At 46.0% G+C, this 6,935-nt stretch overlaps 1 non-coding gene across 1 annotated transcript; it reads left to right on the top strand.

The window, feature by feature from the left end:
- The first annotated feature begins 6,377 nt into the window (after nucleotides 1–6,377).
- On the top strand, nucleotides 6,378–6,461 carry LOC147673208 (small nucleolar RNA snR60/Z15/Z230/Z193/J17). Its single transcript, XR_015302995.1, has one exon. It is a non-coding gene; the product is annotated as a small nucleolar RNA snR60/Z15/Z230/Z193/J17 (small nucleolar RNA).
- The last annotated feature ends 474 nt before the right edge of the window (nucleotides 6,462–6,935 follow it).

The following is a 6,935-nucleotide window of genomic DNA, read 5'->3' as shown; positions in this document are numbered from 1 at the left end:
TCTGTGACACATTAATCAGCCCCAAATTAATTCAGGTCACTTGAGGCAGGGAAGGTGTGCTTGCGTTGCCACAATAATGTACACTGACTGGACAACCAGAGGGTGCTGTGATGAAACAGAGGGTGGCATGGGTGGGCCAGAGGGTGGCATGAGTAGTCAGAGAGTGGCAGTGGTGACAGAGAGTGGCAGTGATGAAGAAGAGTGTCCCAAACAGGCTGGACACGTAGAAACAACAAGTTCGCGAAACTTGCGACCCGACAGGTAAGTTCGCAATTTGCGACATTGTAAAAAACCCTCGCGAACTGGCAGAAACCCGCGCAAACACAAAAAAAAAAAATCCGCAAATTCGCGAGAATTCGCGGATTTTGCGGATTGCGAGTTCGCAAATCCGCAAAATTCGCGAACGCGAGATTCGCAAAATTCGCCCATGTCTGAACCAAATAAATACACCAAATGAAAGAGTTACTGCGCTGCAAAGTGAGAGGTAAGTCCTAGCTGAGAGAGGGTTTCGGGTGAAAGCACTTGAATTTCCTGAAAGAAAGGTTTATATTCTGATATTGAAAAGCGGATGCTGGGAGAGCAAGAACCGGCGCAGGACCATTCAAGGCAAAACAAGCATCGCCGTCACATTAATTACAAACAGATGGCCCCTGTGCGCTGCTGCTTGCTCTCGCAAGGTGGATGCCGCCACAAGCACGAGTGCTTGAAAAGTGAAGACTGATTCCTAAAGGCCCTCTCCTAGGGCAGCGTATGCGCGCTGCCTAGGTGAGACCGTAAAAACATACAGGGAGGGCAGGGTACGGTGGTGATACCCTCCCCCCCTTGGTCTGTTAGGGCAGTCCATGGGACCAAAAACATATATCTTTTTTAACAGTACCACGGATCCGCGATCTATATTTAAAAAAGAAGGCCGGGCTCCGGTCCTTTAAAAAATTAAGCCCCCAAGAGTGGGGTAGGGGCCGGTAGGAGCGGGTTGGCTATGTTATTTTTTTCAAGTCCTAATCCGGTTCACTTGGCATCAGACATCTTGCTGCATAGAGCTGCATTTTGAGTTGAGGGTAAGAATGGAGACAGGGAATGCAAGCCTGCTGTTACCTGCCAATCTGAAAATATCTCACCAGTGGTGCTTCGCCTACACCATACAACGAGTAAACTGGCAAAATAGGACAATGTGTAAATAGGCCCTATACATATTTTGCAATTTTCAGTTGATCTTGCCATTGATTTTGTCGTGCTGTTCATGCTTGTCAGTGTGGAATTAAGGGACAGCAATTGTACTGGGGGGCGTCATGGCCGCAGTAATGCAGAAACATGTTTACCAGTGGTACTGGGGTACATTATATTGATAATGCAGAAACATGTTTAACAATGATACTGTGGTGTTTTATGTCCGCGGTAATGCAGAAACATGTTTGCCAATGGTGCTGGGGTGTTTTATGTCCGCGGTAATGCAGAATCATGTTTAACAATGGTACTGGGGTGTTTTAAGTCTGCAGTAATGCAGAAACATGTTTAACAATAGTACTGGGGTGTTTTATGTCCACACTAATGCAGAAACATGTTTATGAATGGTACAGGGGTGTTTTATGTCTGCGGTAATGCAGAATTTTTTTTTGTCAATGGTACTGGGGTGTTTTATGTCTGCAGTAATGCAGAAACATGTTTAACAATAGTACTGTGGTGTTTTATGTCCACGGTAATGCAGAAATATGTTTAACAATCACACTGGGGTGTTTTATGTTCATAGTAATGCAGAAACATGTTTGCCAATAGTACAGGGGTGTTTTATGTCCACGGTAATGCAGAAATATGTTTAACAATCATACTGGGGTGTTTTATGTTCATAGTAATGCAGAAACATGTTTGCCAATAGTACAGGGGTGTTTTATGTTTGCGGTAATGCAGAAACATGTTTGTTAATGATGCTGGGATGTTTTATGTCCGCGGTAATGCAGAAACATGTTTGTCAATGCTACTGGGGTGTTTTATGTCAGCAGTAAGGCAGAAATATGTTTAACAATCATACTGGGTGTTTTATGTCCGCTGTAATGCCGAAACATGTTTGCCAATAGTACAGAGGTGTTTTATGTCTGTGGTAATGCAGAAACATGTTTAAGAATGGTACATTGGTGTTTTATGTCTGTGGTAATGCAGAAACATGTTTAACAATGGTGCTGGGGGGTTTTATGTCAGCGGTAATGCAGAAACATGTTTGTCAATGGTACTGGGGTGTTTTATATCTGTGATAATGCAGAAACATATTTGTCAATGGTACTAGGGTGTTTTATATCTGTGATAATGCAGAAACATGTTTGCCAATGGTACTGGGGTGTTTTATATCTGTGATAATGCAGAAACATGTTTGCCAATGGTGCTGGGGGGTTTTATGTCAGCGGTAATGCAGAAACATGTTTGTCAGTGGTACTGGGGTGTTTTATATCTGTGATAATGCAGAAACATGTTTGTCAATGGTGCTGGGGGGTTTTATGTCAGCGGTAATGCAGAAACATGTTTGTCAATGGTACTGGGGTGTTTTATATCTGTGATAATGCAGAAACATGTTTGTCAATGGTACTGGGGTGTTTTATATCTGTGATAATGCAGAAACATGTTTGTCAATGGTACCGGGGTGTTTTATATCTGTGATAATGCAGAAACATGTTTGCCAATGGTACTGGGGTGTTTTATATCTGTGATAATGCAGAAACATGTTTGTCAATGGTACTGGGGTGTTTTATATCTGTGATAATGCAGAAACATGTTTGTCAATGGTACTGGGGTGTTTTATATCTGTGATGATGCAGAAACATGTTTAACAATGGTGCTGGGTGTTTTATATCAGCGGTAATGCAGAAACATGTTTGCCAATGGTTCTAGGCTGCTGACATATCAGACATTTGGGTCACAGGCTTGCAAATGTAACTTTGAGCACTTGTCAAAGTGTAAACTCGTTCAATAGTTACCCTCAGAACTGCTTGTAAAAGCATGGTATTTTAGCCAATATGTTTGAAAAAATGGTGCTGTAAAGTGTGGCGTTTGGCCTCAGCTATTGCAAACTATCCTCAGGAGAGGTGAAGATGCCTTCCCAGGCCCCGGATGGAAGGCGTTGCCCTCACCCTGGTCGCTCTCATGTCAGGGTGGCATGGACATTGGTGCCAGGCAGTGCTTTAAATGGTCCGGGACTGTCCGGTACTGAGTAACTGCACTTTTTAGGTCCAGCCGCTGCTTGACCGACTTTTAGTAAGTGGGTTTTCAAAGTGCTACGCCACCCGCGCTTTGGCTGGCCTAGCACTTGCGTTTACGTAAGCGTGCACGCACGCAGCCGCCATCTGTCTTTCACGGGTCATTAAGCGTGTGGACGCTGCAGGTGCGTTTTTAGGTCGAGGACTATCGGTTCTGCCGAAGGCAGAAACCGGAAGTCGGAGATTTAATGATTCTTAGAGTGCTGCATTTATCCCTCCCTCTTTTTGCTCGTTCTCCATTGGCTGGCTTCCTAAATGGAGGCCAGCCATTGGAGGAGAGAGCCATCCCTCCAAAGAAGCCCCGTCTTTTTCGTATTTGGGGGCGTCATTTTTGCTGTTCTTTAGACAGTGACGTCGTCCGTCACTCAGAACAGCAAAATACGCCCCCAATTCCGAAAAAAATTTCAAAAGCTTGTGGCCGCCATTTTAAGTCTTCTTGTGATGAGGTAGGCTGCTGTCCTCGTTTCCCGCTGTCTTTTTCCCGCCCCCCCTCCCGCTGTCCGTCTCTGTTTCCGCCCTCCTCCCGCTGAATCGGTCGGCCGTTGTATTCTTTCCCTGCCGTGGTCTTTTTCCCGCCCCCCTCCCACTGTCCGTGTTTGTTCCCGCCCTCCTCCCGCTGATTAGGTCGGCCGCTGTGCTGTTGTATTCTTTTTCCCACCCCCCTCCCGCTGTCTGTCTTTCTTCCCGCCCCCCTCCCGCTAAATAAATCATTCAGTGGTAGCCGTCTTTTTTGCCGCCCCCTCCCGCTGTCTGGTTCCCGCCGTCTTTTTTCCCGCCCCCTCCCGCTGGTCCTGTCCCGCCCGCACAGGATCTCATCGCAACTGGTATCTTGAACGCCGACCATAATTGCAGGACGCTGAGGTGTGCGTGTTCAGGACTCGGGAGACGGAGGGAACAGACCGGAGCACTCCCGAGGAACGAGGACGAGCCAAATGAGGAACAAGGACGTGAAGCAGATGAGCTCATCGAGGAGCGAGGACGAGAAGCAGACGAGGCACCCCAATGACGTGCGGAGAGAGCCGGTGTTGAGCAGGAGGAGTGGACGGAAGAGTGGTGGTCACTCCCGGAGGACGTTGTAACGCCGCCGTAGCTCAGGAGAATTGCCGCCCCCGTGGTATGTGAAACGGGGCAAGGGTCACAGTAATCCGGGAAGATGGGGGGGGGGGGGCGAGTCCGAGGGACTCAAGGGGCATGGGCAGCTGGAGTGCTAATCTCTCGTACCTATTCCCTCACTTACCCTCATTTCCCGCTCACAGCCTTCGTTATTCACTTTTGTACCACACCCTAAGTCTTGTAACCGCGGTTACATAATCACTGTTTTTGGGGGAAAGTATATGCAATAGAACAGAGCCCAATGGGGGACTTTCCAATCTGCACCTCACACTAGTTTATTTTTTTTGTAAATTGTCCTGCGCACAATTACTGCGGGGAAAAATAAATGCACTTTAGCACTGGTCAGCAGAGTCCTATGGCCAACAAAAAGAATCCGTAAAAAGAGACGGCAAGCAGGCAAAACGGTTGGGGGAGGACACCCTAAGGCTGACAGATCTAACACTCTAATATAACACTGTCACTGTCCTTCAAACTAAGGTCATTATTAGGTCACAGGATCTTCCTGTATATTTAATTTTGTGGGCCCACATTGTACAAACTAAGTTTTTGTTCAAATGTATGCAACTTTGTTTTTCATGCTGCAACTCTATCTTAATCTGGTGCCTCAAAAGCCCCGGTGAGCTTATCATTGCCTATTCTACTGCTCGGGACCCAAGGACTCCACGCGACGCGACTAGACACTGTAAAACAATGGACGACCGCAGCGCAGTTATATGATGTCTGGTGGATGGGTTAGCCGGTGAAGATAGAATACTCTTACTATGTTATTGGTAGAAGGGGTGTGCAGTTCCACAAGGTAAGAAATGTGAGAGGGATTAGAGATCCAGGGAGAGGAATGTGCTCCAATAGGAACACGGGCCCTCACACACCGGATGTGTATTATGCTTCATCATTGGGCTAGCTCCTCATCATGCCGGCGCTGCAATGCCCACTAAGGGGGGCTTTGCCAGAAATATTTTTCTCAGCCATCTGGTGAAGTGGGGGTATGTGGTCTCGAGTGTTGTTTGTAGAGTCACTTTTGCATGACTGATCACCATTACACAAATTGAATTCAGTCACAATGTAGTGACGTTTTTTTCCTGAGGTCCTGAAGAATGGCCCACATGATCACTACTGACATATACAAGGCGAAAAACATGGTGAGCGTGTTTTAGATCAATTTATTCACCATGCTAACTAGGGCCATTATTTTCTTGATTAGCACTTCACTTTTAATTAGGTGAATGAGCTCAATCTTAGTCTGACCCTCTGAACTGCCATTTCTAGCCTTGTCTTCAAAGAAATGTTGCTGGATCGCACCAGGACACAACACCTCTGGGTGCCCAGACACCTGCCGCCCCCTCCCGCTGTCCGTGTCCCGCCCGGTTCCCGCCGTCTTTTTTCCCGCCCCCTCCCGCTGTCTGTGTCCTGCCCGCACAGGATCTCAGCATCGCAACTGGTATCTTGAATGCAGAGTGCTGCTGCAACTCGGGAATGTGTCGTAACAAGGTACACTTGGAGCTGAAAGTGCACAGGGCTGACTGGCATGGAAATGTACCCGTAGATAACGTGCTCACTAAAATACTGCTTTCATAATTGCAGGACCACATTTGCTGGAAATTGCACTGGGTCTGAGGTGACCGAGAACAAGCTGATTACATTTCAGTGGGCTGCCAATGGACGTGGCGCTGGAGAAACAGGACGTGCCCGGATGAAGCTGGTAAGTGGTGGTTGAAGGTGTTTAAATTCTCGTGTCAGTTTGTTTTCCTCACTAGATTGATATGGTTATTTTGTTGATGAAAGGGATGTAATTTTACTTAATCGTTTTTAGCCAAGTCACACTATCAGAAGTACACGTTTATCACCAGAGAGCTTTGCATGAAACTTCATAAATCGCTCGAGGGCATGTGCTGCGTGCTAGCCCCTGCCCTAGTTAAACGACTTCTCAGGCAGGATTCCTTTGTGTTTCTTAGAGGGTGCCCGGCATGTAGTACTGTTAGTGTGTACTGCATAATAGTAGCACGCGATGGGTCTGCGCCGAGATCGATATCATGATGATCACATAGTTCAGCAGATGAACAGTGGTGAATAAGAGCTCTTGTCTTTCGCTCCTATCTGATGTATGCAATCGTTTTTTGGTACTTTGGGGTCACCTGTTCAAAATGCCCGCTTATTGTCTTCTTTCCTCAAATGCTTAGGTGGCAAAAGCAAGAAACCTAATATGAACATTCAGACTATCCCAAAACAATTTATAGCACACTAAACTTAACCTGAAAATTGCAAGATTCGATATATATTATTATGACATCGTTCACTAAATTCCAAGAAATGGAAGAAGGGATGTACAGCGGCTTCAATTGAAAGGTTTAACAAAAAATGCTTTAGTAAGTATTGGAGTATTTCATAAAGAGAAAAAAAAAGCTTTTTAAATGAGAAGATATGTAACTCATTATTGAATAACCTTCAAACGATGTTAAAAGCTCAGAACGCACCAACTCATCCATCTGGGCCCTGGATATCCCCAAGGGAAATAACCTTTTTATTTTATAATAAAATGGAAGAAAATTGTGGTGTCCTTGGAATGCCATTTTTTGCTTGCTC

The sequence above is a fragment of the Lissotriton vulgaris genome, chromosome 12, assembly GCF_964263255.1.
Source record: "Lissotriton vulgaris chromosome 12, aLisVul1.2, whole genome shotgun sequence".
NCBI lineage: Eukaryota > Metazoa > Chordata > Amphibia > Caudata > Salamandridae > Lissotriton > Lissotriton vulgaris.
This window is presented reverse-complemented; position numbering and strand designations above follow the sequence as displayed.